Raw genomic sequence first — 14,061 nt, 5'->3', positions numbered from 1 at the left:
TCCCTGAGGAGCATTCATCAACCCAACCATGCTGCTGCTGCTACACCATCAAGCTTTTGTAGGAGGTGAGGCCTGAAATTCCCCTGCCATTGATAAAACCCATTAAGCAACAATTAGTTCATTAAGGGCAAGGCTTGTCCACCCTTCATGCCAGGCACTGAGAAGCCACTTCAGGATACACTTTGTGCAGCTGTCCCACAGAAAAGTGTCAGCAGTCAGAGCACCTTTCTGGCTGCTCAGCACAATCTGCTTCTCCTGGGGGGGGTTGTCTGGGACCCCACTGAAAGCTCAGAGGGCTCCAGAATCATAGGGTTCTAGAATCAGAGGGTTCTAAAGGAGCCACAGGTTCTTGGGCTATGGGTTTGGTTGGAAGAGACTCTTCAGGTCAGCAAGTCCAACCCTTAACCCAGCACTGCCAGGTCACCACTAAACCATGTCCCTCAGCAGCACATCTAAAGAGCTTTGGAACCCTCCTCCAGGGATGGGGACTCCACCACTGCCTGGTCCAGGCCTTGACAACTCTTTTGGGAAGTGCATTTCCCCTAATGTCCTAAACCTCCCCTGGCACAACTCGAGGCCATTTCTGCGTGTATCATGGACACAGATTCATGGATTGGTTTAGGTTGGAAGGGACCTTCAAGATCATCTACTTCCAACCTCCTGCCATAGGCAGGGACACCTCCCACTAGCTCAGGCTGCTCAAGGTTGCTCAAACCTCCAGGGAGGGAGCATCCACAACCTCCCTGGGCAACCTGTCCCAGTGTCTCCTCACCTCCACTGGAAAGAATTTCTCCCCAAACTCCATCCTGCATCTGCCCTGCTGCCACCTGTTCCCTTTGTTCTGTCACCTGTTCCTTAGGGGCAGAGACCAACTCCCATTCACTCCAACCTCCTTTCAAGTAGCTGTAGAGATTGCTCCCCTCAGCCTCCTCTTCTCCAGGCTGAACAACCCCAGTGCCCTCAGCTGCTCCTCAGAAGGTATCTCCTTGCATCTTCCTCGACTTGCTGCCCTCACAGCCACCCTGGCACCTCCTGCTGCCTTCCTCCACCTTTCCATGAGGCTGCAGAGCTACCTGAGGAGCCACTGCAGCAACCCAGATTACAGCTAATCTGCTGACCCTGAGGCTCTTACAGCATCAGCACTTGTGGCAGTCAGACTGAGGGGGTGGTGGAGCAGAGGGCAGGAAACTGAGACCTTCTGCTCAGCTCCCTGCTGAATCCAACACACTGCACAACTGCCCTCAGCCTGCTGGCAAATGAGTTCACCGAGGCACAAGGAGGCCATGGAACAGCAGCTTCTGACTCCTGCTGTGCCTGTGCAGACTGTTGCAGCTACTCTGGATTTAGAACCACTGAATCATTTCGGTTGGAAGAGACCTTTAAGATCAAGATGAAGATTTACACCCATGAGGTCAGAGCACAGTCCAGGGATAATACATAGCTCAGCCCAAGCTGCAGAGGTATCATGTCTGGGCCATAAAACTCCTCCTGAGAGCACTTCTAAAACGTAATCCTCATTGAAATTGCCTGAAGTTGTTGGCAACAAAAGGAAAGGTAGGATGGAAAACAGCTCCTGATTCCTTGGCTTTGGATCATGGTGATCAAACAGAGGAGTCTCTTCAAAGGATTCCAGAATGCCAGCAGGGTGGAGGTTGGAAGGAACCTCTGGAGATCATCTAGGTCCACCTCCCTGCTAAAGCAGAGCACCCACAAAAGGGATCACAATGCCTAAGTGGCTTTGGAAGCTCTCCAGAGAAGGAGGCTCCACAATCTCTCTTGGGCAGCCTGCTCCTGAGCACCAGCAGCCTCACATCAAAGAATTCTCTCCTCCTGTTCAGACGGAACCTCCTGAGTGCCAGTCTGTGCTTGCTGCCCCTTGTCCTGTTGCTGGGCACCACTGACAAGATCTGGCTGCATCCTCTTGTCCCCCCACTCTGATGGTAAGCATAGATCAGGTTCCCTCTGGGGCTGCTCTTCTCCAGGCTAACGAGCCCTGGGTCTTCCAGCCCAGTAAAAGCAGCCTTCCTGTGCCTCACATTTGTTTGGCTCATGCATTCTCCTTCCCTCTTCAGTATGCAAACCCCCGTGGCACAAAGGCTCTGAGACCACTGCACAGCCAGCCTGGCAGCCCAGGCCAGCATCTCCCATCTCACACCCCCTGCCCTCGTTTCAATGAGCAGGGGAAGCAAGCAACAGAACAACAAAGAGCAGATTTCATGTCTTGCACATTCATGTGGGCAACAGAGGTAAGTGCTGGCTCAGCAGTGGGCACCCAGGCTGCTGCCAGCTCACCAACGTACTCCAGCAGCTCACAGAATCACAGAATGGGTTGGCTCATCCCATTCCAACCCCCCTGCCACGGGCAGACACCTTCCAAGCAGCTCAAGGCTCCATCCAACCTGGCCTTGCACACAACCTCCCTGAGCAACCTGTTCCAGCATCTCCCCACCCTCACTGCAGAGAGTTTCTTCCTCATCTCCACTCCACATCTGCTCTCTTCCAGCTTCCCACAGGCCATCCTCACAAACCCACTGCCTGTCCCCCTGCAGCCTCAAGGAGAGCAAGGCCAGCTGAGCACAGCACACCTGCCTCACCTCCTGCTGCTGGCACCGCTGTGCTTCGAGCTCCTCCTCCCAGGACCCCTGTCAGCAGCACAGGGTTTGCCACTGGGGCTGCAAGGGCAGCTCTGGGAGGGTGCCTGCTGCCCCCACAGCCCCAGCACATGGCCCAGCAGGTTGGTTTCTCCTCTCGTTAGCGGTGATGTGACACGTGGCAGAAGCCAGCTGGCCCCTGGAGCCAGGGGAGCGTGGGGCTGAGGGCAGGAGCAGGAACACGTGTGGCTGCAGAGTTCCAAAGACACAGACAGCAACACCCAGGCGGGGAGGGGAGAAGGAGTGGGAATGCTGCACCAAAACCACAGTGAAGATGACGAAACAAAAGTGAATTCCATCCTCTCTGCAGAGATTTACAGCAGGTCGAGCTCAGGGTTTTTTTTTCCAGGCTTCTTAGCCCCTCAAGAGTTATTCTCCTCTAAAATTAAACTCTGCTGCAGGGAGAGAAAGAGCAGTGACAGGCACTGGGGAAGGAAAAAACAGAGAGCAGAACCAGGAATCAGGGAAGGAGAAACTGGGTTTGGTTTTCCCACAGATTTCTTACTCTCCTTATATCTGCAAACACTCAGGAAGACATTTAACAGTGTGAGAGGACTGAGTTCAGCTGGTTCCCCACCAGCATCACTTCTCTCAGCCCCTCCTTAACACCCCAGTAAATACTTTTAATATCCATCCATCCCTTCACACTTAGAGGAGCAGGCTCTGTGGACCCACATCTTGCTGGAGAGCAATGCTACAAAGCCAAGAACTGAGTCACATCTCCCAGTTCTCTGTCATGTTCCTTAGCAACAAGACATTTTCCTCCTTCCCTCCTGCCACAGCAGATTCTATTTTGGAAGCTGATTTATACAGCCCTAAAAAGCCCACCAGAATCTGGAACCATGCACCACCAAGCACCAGCTTTCTGTCCTTGAAGAAGAACCAACCAGTGCCACATCAGTAACTGCACCAACCTCAGAGAGTCAGAGGGCTGGGAGGGACTCTCAGGTCAGCCTGCCCAGCGCCTTTGCAGGGAGCAAGGACACCTCCAACCAGCACACAATAAGTGCACACAAACATGGGAGGCAGCAAAGTGCCCTCAAGCCTTTATGGAACACTAAATGCACACCAAGAAGGATGTCAGTGGCTCCATGGCCAAGTGGAGGACAGTGACAAGCAGAGTCCCTCAGGGATCAGTCCTGGGGCCAGTCTTGTTCAACATCTTTGTGGGTGCCATGGACAGAGGCACTGAGTGCAGCCTCAGCAGGTTTGCTGCCCACAGCAAGCTGTGTGCTGCAGCAGCCAGGCTGGAGGGCAGGGATCCAGCCAGAGGGACCTGGGCAGGCTGCAGAGGTGGGCACAAGCCAACCTCAGGAGGGTCAACAAGACCAAGTGCAAGGTCCTGCAGCTAGGGTGAGGCAAGGCCAAGCACTAATCCAGGCTGGGCAGTGCCAGGCTGGAGAGCAGCCCTGAGGAGAGGGACTTGGGGGTGCTGCTGGAGGAGAAGCTCAACAGGAGCCAGCAGTGTGCACTTGCAGCCCAGAAAGCCAAGCAGAGCCTGGGCTGCAGCAGCAGCAGTGTGGCCAGCAGGGCCAGGGAGGGGATTCTGCCCCTCTGCTGTCCTCTGCTGAGACCCCACCTGGAGTGCTGCATCCAGTTCTGGAGCCCCCATAACAAGAGGGATGTGGAGATGCTGGAGTGTGTCCAGAGCAGGGCCAGGAGGATGCTGAGAGGCTGCAGCAGCTCTGCTGTGAGCACAGACTGAAAGAGTTGGGGCTGTGCAGGCTGCAGCAGAGGAGGTTCCCAGGGGACCTTCTTGTGGCCTGCCAGGATCTGAAGGGGGCTACAAAAAAGCTGGGGAGGGACTTTTGAGGCTGTGAGGGAGTGGCAGGACTGGGGGGAATGGAGCAAAGCTGGAGGTGGGGAGAGTCAGCCTGGCCATGAGGAGGAAGTTGTTGAGCAGGAGAGTGGTGAGAGGCTGGAATGGATTGCCCAGGGAGGCTGGAACTGGCTGCTCCTTGTGGTCCCTTCCAACCCCCATTCTATTCTAAGAAACCTTATTTTGAACCCCACTGTGTCCTGGGGGAGGTGTCAGTGGTGTGGCAGATTTGTTCAGTGGTGCAGCAGCTTTCAGGACAACAAAGGAAGCACCAACAGGTGAGCAAGCCTGGAGACCAAGCAGGTGTGTTAGATAATAACCAGGAACCAAAACGTGACCTAATCCATTAAGTGACACCTGAGCAGGATCAACTCTTACCCCAGCCACCTCTGCCAAAGGTTTCTCCATCTCAGCAGCCTGCAGAGCTGAAAAAGCCACACACCTCCCGTTGGCAGCATCCTCCCTCGATCGACCATGGAATCAGAATGGCTCAGCTTGGAAGGGACCTCAGGGAGCATCTACTTCAACCTCCCTGCTATGGTCAGGGACACCTCTCAACTGGACTCAGCTGCTTAAGGTCTCAGGAGCAGTGTGGGCAGCAGGACAAGGGAGGTTCTTCTGCCCCTGTACTCAACACTGGTCAGGCTGTGTCCAGTTCTGGGCCCCTCAATTCAAGAGAGATGTTGAGGTGCTGGAAGGTGTCCAGAGAAGGGCAAACACCCCCAGCTCCCTCAGCCTCTCCTCACAGGGTTTGTGTTCCAGGCCTCTCACCAGCTTTGTTGCCCTTCTCTGGACATGTTCCAGCACCTCAACATCTCTCTGGGATTGAGGGGCCCAGAACTGAAGATGCAGGACTGCAGATATTGTATTGTTTTGCCTGCTTTATTCTTGCCTTTGCTCTCACCAGACCAGAGCTTTGATTTCCAAGGAGACTCTTTTATCATGCCCAGAACAAAGGAGGTCAGGGAAGAGTGGAAGGGGAAGGTCTCCTGTCTTGCCTGTCATAAATAATAAGACCCTGCAGGGCATTTAGTCCTTAAAACAGACTATAGCTTCTAGGAGGCTTTCTGAACAAATAGGAACAGACGAGCCAGGGCCACTTGCAAAGTGCCTCCTACCATCACCCTAACTCTTCACCCTGGGAATGCTGTTTTCCAGAGTGGATTCACTGCCCCGGGGCTGCCACGAACAAAAGAGGAGCGTTTTTAGATAGGAAAATCCTCACCTCCTGCCCCTTCACCCCAACAACAGCACCCAGAGCATTAATGCTCAGGAATGCATCCTTCGGCAGGCAGGGGAAGGGGAGGGGGAGCAAAAAGATAAAGGGATATGCAAAAAGCCATTGAAATTCAAATTCTGGGCATTCCCATCGGGCAGCTGCCTCTTTGGAGCAGGGATAAACCCTGCAGGGAGAGCTGGGCTGGCAGCTCCCCAGCCCCAAGGACCCGGTGGGCAGCCGGAGGAGGCAGGCAAGCTGAGATCCCTTCTCCCTTGGGATTTGGGTGGGAATCTTCACATGGAATAGGATCCTTTTAACAGCTCCAGCTCACTGCACACTCGTGACCTCAGAGTAAGCCCAATAAAGAGGTTTACAGCTGCGGGTCTGCTGAGGAGCGAAGTGCAATAGAAACCTCAACTCGGAGATGAGTAAAAGCGAAGCAGCAGTAAAACAATTAGCAAGGAGAAGGGGGGTGGGGAAGTACGAGGCGTTAATCAATCCTCACCTGGCAAGAGAAGCCAACCACCAAGCCAGGCAACCTGCCCAAGGGCACAGATGCCCGAGGATCTCCTCCCACAGCAGCAGCAAAAGGGCGCACAGGCAGGTGCCAGGGTGTCAGAGTGGCACCGGAGCAGGTACTTTTGCACCTGGAGGCACACACAACCCCGGTGATCTGCCTGAAAACGGGGTCCCAGCCATCTGCCCAAGGAGGTGACCCCAGTGGTGTGGCTCCAAACGTGACCCAGGCTACTCCACCACAAACGAAGCAACTTGAGCACCTCATTTGCATTGCCCCTGTATAAGACGCCTCAAATTCGAGCACCTCATTTGCATTGCCCCTGTATAAGACACCTCAATTCGAGCACCTCATTTGCATTGCCCCTGTATAAGACACCTCAATTCGAGCACCTCACTTGCATTGCCCCTATATAAGACACCTCAATTCGAGCACCTCACTTGCATTGCCCCTATATAAGACACCTCAATTCGAGCACCTCACTTGCATTGCCCCTGTATTAGATGCCTCAATTTGAGCATCTCACTTGCACTGCTCCAGTATAAGACACCTCAATTCGAGCACCTCATTTGCATTGCCCCTATATAAGACACCTCAATTCAAGCACCTCACTTGCATTGCCCCAGTATTAGATGCCTCAATTTGAGCATCTCACTTGCACTGCTCCAGTATAAGACACCTCAATTCGAGCACCTCATTTGCATTGCTCCAGTATAAGGCACCTCAATTCGAGCACCACATTTGCATTGCTCCAGTATAAGACACCTCAATTCGAGCACCACATTTGCATTGCTCCAGTATAAGACACCTCAATTCGAGCACCACATTTGCATTGCTCCAGTATAAGACACCTCAATTCGAGCACCTCACTTGCATTGCTCCAGTATAAGGCACCTCAATTCGAGCACCACATTTGCATTGCTCCAGTATAAGACACCTCAATTCGAGCACCACATTTGCATTGCTCCAGTATAAGACACCTCAATTCGAGCACCTCACTTGCATTGCTCCAGTATAAGGCACCTCAATTCGAGCACCACATTTGCATTGCTCCAGTATAAGACACCTCAATTCGAGCACCTCACTTGCATTGCTCCAGTATAAGACACCTCAATTCGAGCACCTCACTTGCGCTGCCCCAGCATAAGCCCAGTGCCGCCGCAGGCACAACCTCCTGTGCCACACAGACCTGTGCGCTGGGCACTGTACAGCACAGCCTGGCTCTGCTGTGCCCATCTGGGGGGCGGAGAAGGGTCTGAAGCTCAGGATGTGCCAGGAAAAGGTTCTCAAACACTGGCACAGGCTGCCCAGGTTGGTGCTTGAATCTCCATCCCTGGAGGTGTCCAAAAGCCAGAGAGATGTGGTGCTAAGGGACCCTGGCAGAGCTGCAAGCGGTTGGACGCGATCACCCGAAAGGTCTTTTCCAACCCAAACGAGTCCAGCAGTCTAAGTCGGCTCTTTCCCCAACGCGACATGGCCAGGCAAGGGAAGAAGCCCTCGTTTAAAGCCATCGGAAGCTCCCAGCCGGCACATTAAATACCTGGCAAGTTACTAAGCAACAAGTGGGCGCAGGCACCTAAAAATACTCCTCAGGTCTTACATAAGAGAGGCGATGAGCGAGGGAAGAGGGGGGTGGGGATGAAGCCGAGACCTCCCTTACCTTCCTCCGCTGGTCGTGGGGCTCAGAAGCTCTCCCGAGCAGCTCAGTCGCCGGCGGGGGGAGGGTCTCAGGCTGGGCTCTGCCCGCCCGGCCCAGGAGGGGACGGAGCAGCCGAGGGCAGCGCAGGCGGTGCTCGGCGGAGCGGCGCGGCTCGGTCCGGCTCGGCTCCGGGAGGCTGGCGGAGGGTGCAGCCGCCTCTGCGGCTCCTGCAGGCCCCTCCCCGGAGAGCCCGGCCCCGGCTCCACCTCCCGCAGGTGGATCTGTCCCCGCCGGCTGCCGGAGCGCAGGGCCGGGCGCAGTCAGGCTGCTCTCGTCCCCTCCTCCTCTTCCCTCCCAGGGACGCGCGGCTGAGCAGTGGGGCGGAGCGGGGGCAAGGTGTGGGGTCTCTTCCTTCCCCCGCTTCCCTTCTCTTCCCTTCCCTCCGATCCTCGCTCCCTCCCCCGTGGCCCTTTGGACCTTGGCCGGGCCATGGGTTCATCAGTGGGCAAAGGGCAGAGGAGCAGAAAGGGGAGCAAAGCAAAGCGCAGCTCGGTCTGGGCAGAGTCAGACCTCTGGTTTCTCTCAACATCAGCCCTGAGCTCTCCTCCAGCTCCTTATCAGGATGGATTCGGGCTTGCCATCCTCTTCCAGCTTGGGAAAACAGCAAGACTGCAGCCAGAAGAGCTGCACCCGAGTTTATCCACAGCATCACAGAATCCTTCTGGTTAGAAGGGACCTTTAAGAACAGTGAGCACAGTCAGGTCACCACTACGCTGACTCCCAGCCTGGGAAAGCCTCGGGAAAACACAACAACGGGGCCAGGAGAGCTACACTCAAGTTTATCCGTGGGGTCACAGAATCGTTTTGGTTAGGAGACCTTTAAGATGATCAAGTCCAGCTGTTAACCCAGCGCTGCCAAGTCAAACCCACAGCTGTCCTGCTCCTTGCACGGAGCTAAACTGCACCTCCATTGCCACTGACACTACAGAGGAGCACCACAAAGAGGCTCAAACCCCAACCTCATACAGACTGCGGAGGTCAGGGGCATGCTTGTGCCACCCTGACCTGTAGATTCTCAAGTCCATAAGGGTGGCCTCAGCACGTCCTAAACGAAGGGACAGATGTTGAGCGTGCTGGAATGCTTTGAAACGCGTCCAGACTTGCAGCCGGGACCACATTCAGATGAGCCCCACCTGCCTCTCAGCTCTGGGGACAATTTGCATCCAGGATGTCCCTTCGGTTAATCTAATCACAGAGCTGCCCCCTCCCACCTGTGGCTAATCACAGCCTCCCCCTGTGGCTGTTAACCTGCACAGTTTGTAGCTTCCTTGATCAGCTCCCTGAGAACAAACCCAACTCACCATTCTGCTGAACTTCTGCCATGTACAACAGCAAAGGAGAAGGACACAGATGAGTTTACAGAGACCTCCCTCCAAAACCTGCCTGTGCCATCTCACCACACTCCAGAGCAGGAGCAGAAAGCAGAAGACACCAAAACTTGACTTCACCACCAAGCCTGCTTGGCCATGCCATGCACCCAGCAAGCACTAAAGCCAGGAGGGTCACAGGGCTCAGGAAACTTCAGCCAGGCTCTCTAGCTTTTCTTCTCTAGTGAGATTGGTGGTGTGACCTGCATTTCACAGGATCACAGCACCATGCAGGCTGGCAAAGGCCCTCAGCAGCACCAAGTCCAACCCAGAACCCTGCTCTGCAAGAGGCACCTTAAACCACAGCCCCAAGCACCACAGCCAAACCACCCTGAAACACAGCCAGGCTGGGGGACTGCAGCACCTCCCTGGGCAGCTCATTCCACTCCCTGACCACTCTCTCCAGGAAAAACTTTTTCCTAATGTCCAACCTAAACCTCCCCAGCCTCAGCTTGAGGCCATGCCCCTTGCTCTGGCTCCAGTTCCCTGAGCAGAGCCCAGCAGCAGCCTCTGCACAATGTCCCTTCAGGTAGCTGTAGACAGCAATGAGCTCTGCCCTCAGCCTCCTCTGTTTCACACTACCCATCCCCAGCTCCCTCAGTCTCTCCTCATCAAATTTCTTCTCCAGGCCCTTCCCCAGCTTCATTGCCCTCCTCTGGACCTACTCCAGCACCTTTTGTATTGCAGTGCCCAAAACTGAACACAGCCCTCAAGGTATGGCATGCCTGAGGAATAAAAGCTGCTGCTGACCCCAAGCCCCTGGGCTCAGAGGAGGCTGCAGTGTCCCTCATCAGTCTCAGCAACTGCTGTCACACACTTTGAAATGTGGGCTCAGCAGATAAGGTGGCCAACCTCAGGGTCAGGAGGATTAAAGAGGAATCTGCTTCTGTTTATGCAGACATCTGGCTGATCAGGAGGGTAAAACTCGTTGCTTTTTGGTGCTGATGGTTTCTCCCCAAGCAAAGGCATTTGTTGCAAAATGGTTTGCTGACTCACACCTCCACACAGGACTGGTTCTCCAGCTCCTCGTTAGCCCTGCTATTTATGACTGGAAGGGCTTGGCTTGGGCAACGAGCACACTATCTATCACAGTACTTTCTTCCTTAGCAGCCAAGCATGACTCCTAAAGCTGGTTCTAGATGTCTTAAGCACAGCTCTGAACACAAAACCTTCTTCCCGACACTGCCTCCCCGCTGCAGGAACGTTCCTCATATCAACCCCACTGAAAAAAGCCCAACACAAACAGGGGATGAATGCAGCAGGAACACACCAGCTGCATCCTCACTGCCACAGAGCTCCCTCGGCTGCACACCTGCACCTCTGCTAATGATTGCTCTGATGTGATCGCTGCCCGAGGAGCTCTCTCACTGCAGGGTGCACAATGGAGCACCTTTCCCCCCACCTGCACTCAGCTGCCTGTGAAGAACACTTCGTGCTTGGAACAAAACACCTTGCTTTTAGGAATGAAACCTGAGCAACCAGGGACGTGGCTACAACAGGCCTGTGTCTGGTCCAGCACTGCCATCACAGCTCCACGTGGCCGAGGGAGCTGGGGGGGTGCAGCCTGCAGAAGAGGAGGCTCAGGGCAGAGCTCATTGCTGCCTGCAGCTGCCTGCAGGGAGGCTGTAGCCAGCTGGGGTTGGGCTCTGCTGCCAGGCACCCAGCAACAGAACAAGGGGACACAGCCTCAAGCTATGCCAGGGCAGGTTCAGGCTGGATGTGAGGAGGAAGTTCCTGGCAGAGAGAGTGATTGGCATTGGAATGGGCTGCCCAGGGAGGTGGTGGAGTGGCTGTGGCTGGAGGTGTTGCAGCCAAGCCTGGCTGGGGCACTTAGTGCCATGGTCTGGTTGGTTGGCCAGGGCTGGGTGCTGGGCTGGGCTGGCTGAGCTTGGAGCTCTCTTCCATCCTAGTTGATTCTATGGGCACATCTCCTCTGGCTCTGGAGCTTGATGGACTCTGTCCTGGACAGGGATCTTTGTCCTCTACTGGACCAGACAATACTGGGATGCCCTCTTGCCTCTCCTGAATACCTGACAACCCTCAGCACCTGAAATCACAGACAAAAAGGCTCCATCCACACACTCCTCAAAAACTCAACCCTTTAAACATCCTGAAGTTTAACCTATCCTCCAAAAGTTGGTTCAGACAGAAGTATTGGGAAAGCAAAGTAAGCTGAAAAAATGACATTAATACACCCTGCAGCTTCTCCTCTTTCTGGTTCTCCAGCTGGAACCACTGAAGGAAGCTTCAAGCCATCATTAGAAGTCAGGCAGCCAGCAGCTTTTATTTTCTGCTTCTAACTCAGATGGATTCATCCTGCAATCAAATCCTCTCTAAACACACCAAAAAAAGACCCCCCCCCACCCCAAATAAACGACCCCCCTCATTTAACTAAGAGTTCTGGGGGAGAAGCTAATATCACAGATGAAAGCAGATAGAGGTAATTAAGGATATAGATAGAAGCAGCCTGGGAGGTTAAATCCCCCCAAGAGAACAGCACAGCATGCAACAGACTGCCAGGGGACAACCTCAGAGCCCACAGAATGCCAGCTTGGAAGAGACTCCAAGGATCATCTGGTCCAGCATTTAATAACTTGGATGGTTTGATTTGATTCACAGACCTCACAGCAAAGCAGGTTTGACATGGAGGTACCTGGACAACCCCTGTGCTGACTCAGTCTCCTGGTGGATGCAGCCACAGCCTGCAGGGTTTGCAAGGAAAATGATCCCAAATACTCCATTTAGCAAGGGAAAAGATCCCAAATATTCCATTTAGCAAGGTAAAAAAGCAGCCAGGAAGGCTGCCAGTGAAAGGAGGCTTCCACCTGCCTGTTGGTTCCCATGAGAACACGGCAGGGAACTTGAAGCAGGCTTCCCACTGGTGCTACAGGAGTCAGTGCTGAAGAAGAATGAGTGTGGCACTGACACAGGTTCTTAAATGAGATCTGGCAGCTGAAACCTCAGCTCAGCAAAGTCCTCTGAATTAATCACAGGCTCAGGCTGATTCATGAGCTTGCAAAGCAAGTCCTAAAGGCCAGAGGAAAGTTGTGCTCGGCAGTTTGCAGCAGCTAAACTCACTGCCAGGGAGAGGGGAAGGAAAGGAGGGAGATGAGAGAGAGAAAGATGGAGACAGAGAGGGGAGCAGGGCAGAGTCTTGCCTTGGCTTATGGTGGAAACATGCTGCAGATCTTGTCCAAACAGAGGGCAAAATGACTTTTTGGGGTTGTTTAGCCTGGAGAAGAGCAGAAGGGATCTTCTCAATCAAGAAGATTATCAGGATCTGGAGGCTGGGAGGCATGTGGATAAGGCCAGACTCTTCTCAGTGGTGCCCAGCAACACACCAAGAGGCAATGGGCACAAACTGGAACCCAGGAGGTTCCATTTGACCATGAGGAGAAACTTCTTCAGTGTGAGGGTGCTGAGCCCTGGAGCAGGCTGCCCAAAGAGGTGGTGGAGTCTCCTTCTCTGGACAGCTTCCAAACCCACCTGGACACTGTGACCCTGGGCAAGCTGCTGTGGGTGACTTTGCTTCAGGAGTGGGGCTGGACTGAAAGATCTCCAGAGGTCCCTTCCAACCCCACCACGCTGGGATTCCGTGCAAAGAAGAGGACAAAGAGAGCACCACAAACTGCCTCAGTTCACTGCTTCCAAGCTCTCAGCACAGCTGCTGAGCTTTGCTCAACCCAGCTCAGCTATTACTGAGGGCCCAATTTGACAGAGGTGGTTAGAAACAACCAAACCTAACTTAAAAAGAACAACTCCCCCCACCCCACCCCAAATAAGTGGAGAGCAGGCAGGGTGAGAAGGCAGCACAGAACATGTGGGAAGCAAGCTGGCCTTATTTACAGCACCTTGGTGCCTCCAACACCTCTCTGTGCTCAGCCAAATTCTGCTGCTTCCCTTCACCAGCAGTCATCCTACCAGGCTGGACTCAGCCTCTCAGCACAGGTGAAGCACCCCCAGCTCCAAGCACTGTGCTTGTTTGCAGACCTCAACCAGGACTGCAGCTCTTTGGTACCTCCACAACACTCAGCCCATGTCCTTATTTCCAAGCTGCTGCATGCAGGCTGTGCACAGATGCAGAGATCCCACCTGCTCTGTCTCTTCTCCATGATTTCCAGGTCCCCAAGTGCCACCACCCACAGCATCACCTGTCCAAACGTGGGCAGCCTGCAGCTACTGCCCCCAGAAAGCCTCGGGGGCCATGAGTGACCACACACAAGGAAGAAGCTGCTCTGCAGGCAAGGCAGAAATGAATCTGTCTCTTCCTTCGACCTGTGTTTCAGGCACTTCCCTGTGACTCCAGGAGACCCATGGCTGATTCCCAACGCTGTTTTCACACCAGTAGTGCCTCCCAGTGGAGATGCAGCAGATGCTGGAGATGCTTCTCAACACTGGTAGAGCTCTTCTGCCAGGACAGCTATGCCTGTACCCTGACTGGGTTGTTCTGGGTGGCTCTGCTGGTTCCCTGTTGGGTTTTATTTTGGCTGTCAGCTCTGGATGGGATCCTTTTTATACCTACAGAGACTCAGCTCTGCCATGACAAGCACTAGAGCAAACCTGCTTTGAAGCTGGAGACAGAGCTCACTGTGTCCTGCACCTGCACTGTCACTGCTCTTGTACCAAGAAGCCAAAATGTCACCAGATCAACTCCCTTCTTCACTCAGTCTTTCTGCAAGTGACCACATGGGCTACAAGGCAGTGCTCATCTGCAAGAGTTCATCCCTCTAAACTCCTCACTCTGCACAAGATTTCACCTGCAAGTGCCAAGGTTTTCCTTCTTGAAGGA

At 54.1% G+C, this 14,061-nt stretch overlaps 1 protein-coding gene across 11 annotated transcripts in view; it reads right to left on the bottom strand.

Annotated features, from left to right (window-relative positions):
* The window catches only part of ARHGAP32 (Rho GTPase activating protein 32), a 246,412-nt gene that overhangs the window by 42,627 nt on the left and 189,724 nt on the right, over positions 1-14,061 (bottom strand). Inside the window, exon 1 of one of the 11 annotated variants that reach the window (XM_064173283.1) lies at positions 11,926-11,945. The exons of 8 other annotated variants lie outside the window; for them this stretch is intronic. The gene's annotated coding sequence lies outside the window, so the exon portion shown is untranslated. Of the gene's footprint in view, positions 1-7,395; positions 7,515-7,866; positions 8,367-11,925; positions 11,946-14,061 lie in introns of those variants that run through there. 2 more of the 11 variants (XM_064173284.1, XM_064173285.1) reach the window with 2 other exon arrangements.

Source organism: Pogoniulus pusillus, chromosome 38, assembly GCF_015220805.1.
Source record: "Pogoniulus pusillus isolate bPogPus1 chromosome 38, bPogPus1.pri, whole genome shotgun sequence".
NCBI classification, from domain to species: domain Eukaryota; kingdom Metazoa; phylum Chordata; class Aves; order Piciformes; family Lybiidae; genus Pogoniulus; species Pogoniulus pusillus.
Note: the sequence above shows the minus strand (reverse complement) of the source record. Positions and strands in the feature narration are given on the sequence as shown.